The sequence below is a fragment of the Anas acuta genome, chromosome 3 (assembly GCF_963932015.1).
Source record: "Anas acuta chromosome 3, bAnaAcu1.1, whole genome shotgun sequence".
NCBI classification, from domain to species: domain Eukaryota; kingdom Metazoa; phylum Chordata; class Aves; order Anseriformes; family Anatidae; genus Anas; species Anas acuta.
Window position 1 is genome coordinate 23,011,020 of NC_088981.1, and position 11,370 is coordinate 23,022,389.

At 40.1% G+C, this 11,370-nt stretch overlaps 1 long non-coding RNA gene across 1 annotated transcript; it reads right to left on the minus strand.

The window, feature by feature from the left end:
- Positions 1-5,045: 5,045 nt before the first annotated feature.
- Positions 5,046-9,848, minus strand: LOC137853591 (uncharacterized). The gene is made up of 2 exons (XR_011094587.1): positions 8,430-9,848; positions 5,046-6,743 (listed from the first exon to the last, which is right to left on the minus strand). It is a non-coding gene; the product is annotated as an uncharacterized lncRNA (long non-coding RNA).
- Between the last annotated feature and the right edge of the window lie 1,522 nt (positions 9,849-11,370).

The window sequence follows — 11,370 nt, forward strand, 5'->3', positions numbered from 1 at the left end:
CCTGACATGAAAAAAATCTCTTTGTATAGTCATGAGAGCTTTACAAAGGCTTGGGGTAAGGGGATAGAGCGGAGTTGCAGAAGTTTTCCTGTTCAGTGTATCTGGAAACACCTTACAACGTTCAGGACACAAAGGACAGTTTTTGAAACACTCTCACTTGCAGTCCCACCTTCCCCCTGCAGTCCTGCACGTTGGCTGGCAGCTGCAGCCCTCATCCTAAAAACATCTACTTCATGAATACACAAAGTGCGGGGAGGCTTCTTGCATTACTTCAAAAGAAAATCTCTGGGAAAGATCTTCCTCCAAACGCTTTCTTACCTGTGTATTGACACTTAAATAAACATGGGTTAGGCATGGGTTGCCTAAACTGTGAATTTAGCCACTCCCATTGCTGACACAGTTCTCACTTGAAATTGAGTTTTGCTTTCAAGTTCAAGATGAGATGATTTTCTCTTCCTGCCTACAGCTACCAGCAGTTGGTGACCCTTCTCAAGTTTCCTTTGCTCTGGAAGATGAGTTTCCTCTTTTCAAACTACTGCAAATCTCCCAGTGCTCCAGTCTGGGATAATTTATCCTCCAAACGGGGGATAAACCAGTTTCTCTACACAAACTTTCCCAAAATAAGACAAAAAAAAAAAAAAAAAGGCAAAAAACCCTGATTTTTTTGGCACCATCTTATATATTCAGCTCTGTTCATTAAGCTTAAGTTTTCAAACCTTTCTTTCCTTCCTCATTTTGGTTTCCTGTATCAAGGAGACACAAAGAGCCTAGGCTTTTGCTAGCATTTAGCTATAAAGGGGAGTCCTGCTTCTAGTTTGCTTTCCTCATTAGGCCATGGTTCTGAAATAGCAATAAGCACCAGTGATATCCACTGACTGTCCTTTGCAAAATTAGAGCCCTCCTAGTCCTTAGACTATGCATGCTTATCCTATTTCTTTTAACTGTTTTTTGTTATTAGCGTATTAGAGCCAGCACATGTAAATTTGAAAACAAAAAGCAGTAGCGAGGTGTGATACTGCTTTTCATGTGCATGAAAATAGGCAAAATACCACAGCTCCCAAGGGTCCAGAGAGGAAATGAGTCATACACTATAGAACAGCCTAAGTTGACTCAATAGTTGGCAAATGATACTAAGCAAATTAGAGATCTTTTAAGTGTGTGTGTGTTTTTTTTTTAATAAACACAGATTCTCATATTTATGAACACGAGGATATGGCATATATAAACACATAAGAAATTTATAAATGTTTATGTGACTATATATGCTACATATCACACAATTTTAATATATATTTTGTACAAATTAATAATTGCACAAAATTGTGCACAATTACAATTATAAATTTAATTTATAATTTGTGTATTTACAATACATAATACATTTGTTAGACAATACATAATACATTTGTTAGATATGCAATGCAAAGAAACACTTCAGAAATTTTATATAGAAAAGTTTTACATGGTAAAAATGGCTGAGCTTTCTCAGGAATTTTGGAAAGTCATTTTCACTTGCAATCTACACAGTGCAATTAAAACCTAGTTTATAAGTTTCAGCACATTCAACACACAAAAAATTTGCCTACAAGCATGCAAACAAGCAGCATGTCTGTGCCTTATTGTTTTGCTCCTCAAACAGGAAAACTGTTGTAACATTTGCATCCTCAGCAGCCGCCCTAGCCAGTGGCATGCTTTCTTCAGGAATCCTGCTTGTTACAACAATTTCCCTTAAGCTACTGCAACTAGAACCAAATTTCATCCTTCGGGTGTAAGTAATTGGCTGCACCATGGAGTAAGGGAAACCAGGAGGGAAAAAAGCAGCACTGTGCCATGCCAGCAGCTATGCCAGTTAGAACAGCACCACCACAAACTAACAAACCAAAATGTGTTTCCAGTTATCACTAAATTATTGAGTGACTTTGCGAGAACAATCCCAAATCAGAGACCTGCTACAAAGTATATGGGGTCATACTTGGAAAGCAAGAAGGAAGAAAGGCTGGAAGACATGCAAGTTAGAATCAGAAATTTTATTTTTTAGTGCAACCTGTTACCTTGCAATAAAAATGTGATTTTCAGAGATGGTCTCAAAGCAGCCACTAACACCAATATTGTGGTGAGCTGCTTCTGTTTTTTTTGTTTTGTTATCTCAAGTAATGGCTTGCTGCATAAACATACAACATGGAAAAAAATGGGAAAAGGCAGAGGGGAGAAATCTTAGAGAACTATATATTTTTTGCATAAAATTCAGCTAGTTTGGTCACAGATGTAGAACCTTTACAGTCCACTCCATACAGTCTAATCTAGGATACATTCACTCTCTGGTATATATGACACAGAACAAAATAGTAACAGTATTAGGGATAAAACTAACAAATACACAGTATATTAAGGAAGAATCTTGTTGTAGAAACTAGAGCAAGAGCTTCACCCAAACTGATGGAAGCTGGAGACACGTCTATTACAACAACAACAACAAAAAAAAAAGCAATATTATTCTGTGACTCACTGGAAAGTATTACCATATTTCATGTTCCTTTAGAGTACATGTTTCAACCACTGTCATTTATGCACAATTATTACCAAGCTAGGAACCAATAGTCCCCTCACCTGTCTATTTTATGTGCATATGTTTTAAGTCCTGCCTTGCTGACCAGCTAGCTCCCTGTAGATATTAAGCGCAACAGGCTGAATGTTTATTTTAGGAATAAACAGTCAATACAATGTTCAAGAAAAAAAATAATCCTTGTTTCTTCCTTTTCCTTCGTTCTAAGTCCCTCCTCTCAGTTGTCCCTTTACATCCTTCTGTACTGAAGCCCTCTGGAAGGCGATAGGTGACAAAGAGCACTTACCCCCTTGGCTGTCCCAGCAGTACAAGCACGTCTCGACACCTGCAGCAAGCAATGACCACCCAATCACCTTGACAGTTTTCAGCTGGACATCCTCAGAGCAGAAAGCTAAACTCAAGCACTCTGGTCTCTACAACCAGGTAATTAGGGGGCAGACCAAGCATAGTGGTTCGTGAGCCCAAATGGATGGCTGAACTGGTGGGGAGCAGAGGCTGTCTGAACGTAGCTGGGTAGGCATGGTCCCACCACTGCAGTCAGCTGTTGCTGTGTGCTTGCTGATGTCCCTTAGTAGTCTTCTAGGGTGCCTTTTAAGTTATTTTTGTCCAGTGCTTACACAAAGTTTCATTTAAATTTTCATTGTCTGCTGAAGTTTATGCAACAAATTCAGTCTGGTACAGCTCCTGTGGCCTCTGTCTGAAGAGTTTTTGTTACTAGTGTTCCAGGGAAGCATCTAGGACTGGTTAAAAATAAACAGCTCAGTGGCTGCAGAAGTTACCTGTTAGCTGAACAAGAATTAGATGACTGCATGATGCAATTGCTTCTTAAACCCTGCATCCACCACCCTCTCAAATACACATGTTGCTTTTTTTCTGTTCTCTGAGGAAGCTGTTCAAAAGTGACCTCAGGCAGAACTTACTTTTTGCATAGGGACAGACAAACAGGGAATGATATTTGGTAAAACGATTCTTCCATGTTCTACATGGAAATTAGGATTTGTCACACACATCTGAGATGATGCCTACAGCACTGGCTTGAGTTAAAAGGGTTGCCCTGTGCCACTGTTACTATTACATTATACCCTAAAGGGTATTTCTCCATGTCAAAGCAGCCACACAGTTTGCTTCTATAAAATGTGTATCTGGGGGCAACTAGAGGCATGTGCTCCGAGGGTTGTGGTATTTAACCCAAATGCTTCAAAATAAATAACCTTCAGGTCACACAAAACAACTTGGCAGAGGGACATGCAAGTTAGCTCCCTTCATTCTTGGGCTCACTTCCCTCAAAAAAAACAAAACCACAAGCACAGCTAAAACAGCATTTCACATCTGCCAGGGCTGTGAGAATGTTTTCACTCCAACAGCAGCCCTCTCTGATGGACTGCCACAGAGTAGTGTGGGAGTTCAAGGCAAATGATGCTTTTCTCATCAAAAGCTGAAAGCACTGTGCTTCCAGAGCAATTTTGGAAGCTAAACCAAAGATGACAACATTCTCAAGACATGAGGGACTATTTACAGGTGCTTCTTGTGCAAGCTAAAGCGTTCACTGTGTATGTGTGGTATTGCTTCTGGTTTGAGGTGCTGCAATTAGACCAGAGGAAAGCAAAGCAATCAGTGCTAGGCTCTGACCTCTGACTGTCAGACACGTTGCAATTAGCTTTCCAATTATCAGTGAGAAAAATGGCACGCAAAGACTTCATCCCTGTAGGGAAAAAAAATACACTAGTTTCCATTAACTTGCTGGACTCAACCCATACTTCACAGTAGCATCATTTTGCAGCCAGTTGAACTGTGAGGCCCAGGATGGCCTCCAAATACTCCACAAACTTTCTGGGGACCAGGTTCCACACAGACCCGGAGCTCATCTCAAGCCAGAAGCCCATGAGGACCCCATTCTCCAACACCTGCTTGGGGATGATGGCTGCTGCAATGCTGCTACAGTGACACTGCCTGCAACAGAGACACGTGAGGTTCTCCATGTGCACTTCAGTGGCAAAACTAATTAACCAAGATGTAACTAAGTACATCATTCTCCATCCTTACATCTCTTTTATCCATTATGTGATCATGCTCTGTTTGTTTTGTGTGGCATTCATTTTGTGGATTTAATCCTGGCTTCTTGGCACGTTTTCCAAGAGCAAAGTACAGTCACTACTTTGGGAGCAAGAAAAACATTGTGGGATTTTGGGTCTGTATGGAGAACTGGGACAAATATGCTTATCACAACCCCATTGAAGGAACAGATTTCATCAGAATCTGCATAAGATGCACAAATCAAAAGCTACATTACAAATGGGCGACAAGATGCTTTCTGTGGAAGCACAGTAAACTCAAAGGTCCCTCATGGAGTAAGCTATTGTGAACTTGATGCCAAAATAACCAGCCACAGTTAGTGCATGCAAGGAGCAATTCTGAGAATGCTCTAACCTACATTGTTCTCACCATACATGCATTTAACTTTAATTATGCTCTGCAGAAGTTAACACTCTGCTCTCAGCTCTCACAGTAGCAGCAATTGATGCATCATCATTAGCAGTTCTGGCTGCCCACAGAGAAATAATTACGCACATAATGAAACAGCAACGTAAATGACAGGCTCAGCACACAGCCACATAATCAAGTGAATGTATAGATAAGAACAATACTAGCATACAGTAACTTGGAGGAAAATAACCATACATCTGAAAGGAGTAGAAAGATCAGCTGGGACAGGAGGGAATCAAATGCATTGCTTTTTATTCGAGCTCATCATCAACTATAATCTGTATTTTTGTGGTTGGGTCCAACCTGAACAATAAATGGACCTCCCACACACATCCCCACACACTTCATTTATAGAACCGAACTACTTCAGTTCAGACATCAGCTTCAGTAGAAATACTTTAAAGCACAAAGTTCCATGAAGTTCAGAGAGTGTTCAAATGTGAATCTTTCTCTAGACCATTTTTGCATTTCTAAGTAAAAGAATCATTCTGGTTAGGCCTAAGCCTTAAGGGGCAGAATAATTTAAATCTTGATCCCTCCCCCACCCCCCAATTGTCATGAGTTACTGATACTGTATAATTTATGGCACACTGAAATCTATGTTTTATAAGACATTTTTAAAGTGTTGGTAGTCTTTGGAAAAATAAAGTTTTAAATATATCAGAAATTCTATATGAACAAAACAGTGTCATCTCTGTGGCTTCATCAGCTGTGCTTGGTAGCAAGATGTGCACATTTTGATTTCAGGGTGGGACAGTGTTTAATGCTAGATCCTGAAGCCTATCAGTTTTAGTTGCATCCCATTTACAGAAGACACTTCTAGACAAACATGCAGCAAAACAGCGTCAAAACTTCCAGCATTTGCCTTAGGGAAAAACAAACAAACAAAAACAGAAAATAGCAGTGTAGCTGCAGACTTTCTGGGTACAGGTACACCTGCAGATTTCTGTAGATAGGTGGTCATTTACTGCTGTCTTTCCTACTCCCCTAACCACACCCCCATACTCCACCCTAAGAAGCAGCACGTACTTCTTATCATGAATTTGATTTCCTGAAAATCTAACAATTTGTTTTTACAAAACAAATTCTCCAATCAGTTTTGGAGACTTCTTGCCAGAATTCTTTAGATTCTTGATTAAACCTCAGTTGCCATACAAGATTTCAGGAGAAGCATTACAGACAAGACAATTCCTATTCCCAGAGGCAAACTGAACCAAGATTCAAGTTCAGTAAGTTGGGTGAAATTCAGATTTGTTCTCAGCATGTCTGGAAGTAGTAAATGAAACGCAAGATGCTTGATATATAATGGATGTGCAGCTAACCTGTGTCTGTGCACCAGCTACGTATTCAGGACTGGCCAACTTCTACATGTGGGTTGCTGGGCTTCATGAAATCAGACCCTCTTCCACAGTAGTCTGGCTAACAAGAAGGACTTGTCTACTGCAGAAAACAGTGGAGGTGGTAAATATGTGCACTACAATTCAGGTTCAGTGAAAGTTCATGTAAAACACCGATTTACAATTTTCTTGTGGAGCCAGATGATCCGTGGTTAAGTGCTTCATAAGGAAATGAATTTACTCAGGTTCCTGAAGCTGTGCCAGGCAGACATACATGCTCACTATTTGGTGTGAAGGTTTGCAGGGGCGATTCCAGCTTCATTGAGTTCTTGCTTGTCATCAGGGCAAGCTAGTGCCATCTGAAAGATGGGGAGGAAATGGCAGGGTGGTGCTTTTTTTTTTTTTTAACCGCTACAGCAAATGAAAGCCTTCAGCGGTGCGTATAAATAGCTGTCCCAGCAGTGTGGTTTCTGTGCTTCAGGTTGTTTCCTGCTAGCTGTCTCAGTAATATCATAGAGAAGTTAATGAGCTGAAGTGCTCACAATGAAGAGAGGATTTGGACAAAAATAAATTAAGTTTCAGTAAGCGGTCAGGAATCAAATAACCAGACAGTATAGCAAGAGTTATTTTAGAATAATATGCTGGATCATTTAGATCAACTTCAAGCATTTTGTTGTTCTGTTCTAAAACAGATGCCATTCTTGTATCCCCACAGTGGAATATACTGCACCAGAGCATCAGTCTTATTGATTTTCCCAAAAAAACTTCAAACAGAGGATACAATTTTTCTCTATTAAAATAGTAGTAACAGTTGTGAGTTTATGTTGTTGCAGCCCTAAAACATAACACAGTCCTTCAGAAAATGTTTTCATTTATATAGCACCAAAACTAAGCACAAGAACTTTTGCAAAGATTAGTCAGATTTTTGCTGTACATTATTTATCTATTGTTTCCTACTGTAGAGAAGGAACAAATAAGTTACACATACGCTTGGCTCTTGTGAATCTGCAGAAGAGTTAAATGGTATTTTTTATGTGCCTCTGATCTATACACCAACAATGTGTACTTGCCAAGTTATCATGTAGTAGAGCAGTAGGCCCATGTAGCTAATTTAGCCTCTCCCCACTATAATTTTCAAATATATGTATGTTTTCTATACTAATTTGAAATGCTGTGCCCAAAGAGCATCTGTAGAGGTCAGGTATGCTAAGTTAACACCTTCCCATTGGAAAAAAAAGATATTTTAAATTATTCACTTTTTAAAAAATACATATAATCCCATTTTAGATGCAATCTGCAGCTTGAAACGTATCACAAAATTTAGTCATAAGACTTGGGTACCAGACAGTGCCACCATGAATTATATGACAAAATGAGCCACAAGGACTCCTAAGTTGCTAATACAACTGCTTCTCATTTATTACTGACATTGTATATAAAAAGATGTTTCAAACTGAACATACAATTTTGCAGTACCTTCAGAAGATTGAATCCCTTCTGTGTTTAAAAAGCATATGTCATGTTCTTTTACTTGTGTCAAATTTAGACCATCCTTTATCTTTTCTAGTGGGAAGCCCTGGGAAGGAGAAATGAGGGTTTTGCCTGGCTAGTTTAAATCATTGAATGACTGTCTAACAAGTAACTTTTTTAGCATTTGAAATAAGCAGTCCCAAGTAGAAAGGCCTGGGAGCACTGCAGCTGAACTGAAAGTTCATTTTCACGTGAAATAGAATTCCCCAAACTTGCATGGTATTTGGCAGGTCCTCACAACAACATTAATTCAAGAGCAATTTGCATTACATCTTCTACGCATCTGTATCAATGACTTAAATGGACCTACAACAAGGCTGCACACATTGCATTTATAAACCCCAGGGAAATGCTTACAGACACAGCCAGAGATATGCTGTATCCTCCTCAATAGGTTTCAGGTTCTTTTAGTCCTCCTCTCCACTTCCTGAGGCTCTTCCTTTTGCCTGCATTTCTCCTTTTTGAGGACATACTACTTTCTTTGATAGTGTCACTAAGAAAGATACCAAAATTACCTGGCTAGGAAAGCAGATTCACAGGGTTCAGCCATTTTTCCTCTGTGTTGCACTTCAAAGAGAGATGGCTTCAGCAAGCCTAAGATTTTCTAGCACTGACATCAATTTAGGGAAAGCAAATCCCTAAAATAAGTAAATGAAAAATTAGTGAGCATATTCTATTCCATGATATCTAAAGCAAAGGCTTGAACTTGTAAATGGATTACAGGGTCGTTCTGTCTGGAACAGAACTGAGGAGCCCAGCCCAAACTCTATCTCAAGTCACTGTGAGCAATAAGGTCTGTTCACTTGGAGCTTTAGGTGTCCTTGATACAGCTCTGTTTCCTTGATAGGGCATTTTAAATAGCGTAAGAAAACATTCCTGAATGCCAACACTAATACACAGATATCCCACCCGTTAGCACTGAAAATGTTGCAGTTGTAAGCCTTACCAGCAGATGCCACTACAGTTGTTATGAAATACACAGATGAGTTATGGTGAAGACCTTTTGTTAATTAGTACATCTTAGACATCTATCTTAGACATAGCACCTACCCAGAAACTTAATGGATTTACTTAAATAAACAACTGGTCATAAAATTCCCCAAATCCTGCAACACTACCGTCCCTCTCAGAGGACCGAATTTTCTTAGGTTTAGCATAGAAACAAGACCACAACATTGCAAAGTGTGAAGATACCACTTGATGCAAGCAGAAACACTGTAAGCAGCAGGCGTTGAACACTTCATTTAATCCACCCTGGAGGATGCTGAAGTGGACAATACAGGGCACTACCTGAATCACGGACAGCCTGCTAGTGCTCAGGTGGCCTGATGCATCTGAGCATCTTCCATGTAGAAGGGACTAGAACATGGTCTTTAAAAAGAAAAGTTTCACCATAAACAGTTGCCTCTTGATAGCAACAACAACAAAAACTAACTATCTGGGCACAGGCATCAAAAGTCAGCAATCAACAGGTATCAGCAGCCACCTCTATTCCTTAGATCAGGCTTCACCTCAGCTGGATGACTTTCTTGGTTATGTCTCTGGCTCAGTCTCTGAAAATCCTTACACTTTTCAGAATTAGAAGGAAAAAGCAGCACTGTTTCTAGTAAAACCAGCCAGATGATACATGTCTTTCCTTGAAGAGGCTGCAGGGAAGTAGTGGAAGAACCGAGCTGTATTTCTTGGCCTATGCCAGAGATGGTTACTCAGTGATATAGGAAGCCCAGCTACAGAAACACTCCTGTCTGCTGCCAGCTTAGCTGCCTGAGAAGTCTGATAAGCTTCAAAACACTGACCTGAGGCTTGGCAGCTGTGGCCTATGACTTATCCAAGGAGCAGGTCACCACGGCAGCAACACAGGCAACACCACACCCCAATCTCCTGCAGTTGCACTTCTGAAGACAATTGTGGTGGGCACAAGAAGGAAACATGGTTTCACTTAAAAAGGGGAATAGGGACAAGACATTACAAAAAGAAAAAAAAAAAAAAAAAAAAAAAAAAAAAAACAAACAAACAAAAAAAACTGTCCACACATTTCTTGGACATCTTATGAACTGAAGGGAGCCTACCAGCTTCTGAAAGGGACATAGGGACACAGGAAAAGCAGTCTTCTCCCAGAATGAGCCAGGAAAGTCTCCCCTCATCTTTTGCATTTCTCAGAAGGGAATTTCTCCACTCACGATGCCCTTGGAGAAAGAGGGTGCATACAGAAGTCAACTCTGTGTCTTCGTAATCTCACTGATCTCGAGTTGGATGATTGATAGAAACCTACTTCAGGCAGCACCCAAATCACCAGCTGTGCAGCAGTCAGAGAACCAGAACAAATTTCTTGGGAGAAAAAGAGCCCAAAGGAAGAGCTCCTCGAGCAACCATGGCCCCATATTGTCAAGCCACAGCCAGAGAGTTAAAGCTTTCATAGTCTGGTGATGCCAGTTTCTCTCCATTCTCTTTCATCTCCATCACCTAGGCTGAGTAGTTTAGACTTGAAGACCTACATGTAGGTGTAGAAAGTGAGACAGTGCTATCACTCCTGAAGCTGTAGGTTTCCTTTATGGCCATCAGCTCCCTTGGGAATTAACATTTCTGACTTTTTCCAGTTCCTGAGAGGTAGTGATTTCTTCCAGTCAAGCTTAGGAAATAAGGATGTCTCAGCACTGCTCCCAAACTGCTTCTCTATCTCTTCACAGACAGAGACACACTTAGGGAGACTGCAGACAGCATCTGTTCTGCAGCAAGGTGGTGAGGATGCAAGAGGTCCCCAGCATTCAGCTGAACAAATAGTATTGCTAGGCTCCTATAAGTGACAACTCTAGTTTTATTAACTCCCTAAAGCATTTTGTTTCTCCAGCATTCAACTTGACTTGAGCTGAGATGATAACACTCAAATGTCTTAATTCTAAACACACTGATGGGATTAAGCAACCCCACACAATGAAGTTTTCTGTGGACATAGATTAACTGTAGGTTTACAGTAAATGAACGTGTTACCTAATGTCAGGAAATAACTTGAACCACAGAGCTGATTTCCTCTTCTCTCATTCTCTCTCTTTTTTTTTTTTTTCTCTTACAGTTTTATTGGGCCAGCTTGTAAAAATAAGGGTCAGACTTTAGTTAGAAGGTAAAATGCATTTTTTAACAGGTTATCTCATCTCATTTCTTTCTTTTAGTACAACAAGATGCTGCTACTGCAAGCAAAGTCTGAATTCTTATGTTTTCTCACCTATTTATACCTATATAGCAAATGATGCTGATGAGGAACCCCCCTCCCCCTAAAACAAACAAACAAAACAAACATACAAACAAACAAACAAAAACACTAGACTAACACCAAGCACCCCCAGAAGGATGGTTATTTTTGCCTTTCAGAAAATTGTACCAGCACATAATGAAAGGCTGAGATCAAGGAAAGAGCCATTCAGTCACCAGAGAAAAAGGAAATAAATTCAGGAATTCTTT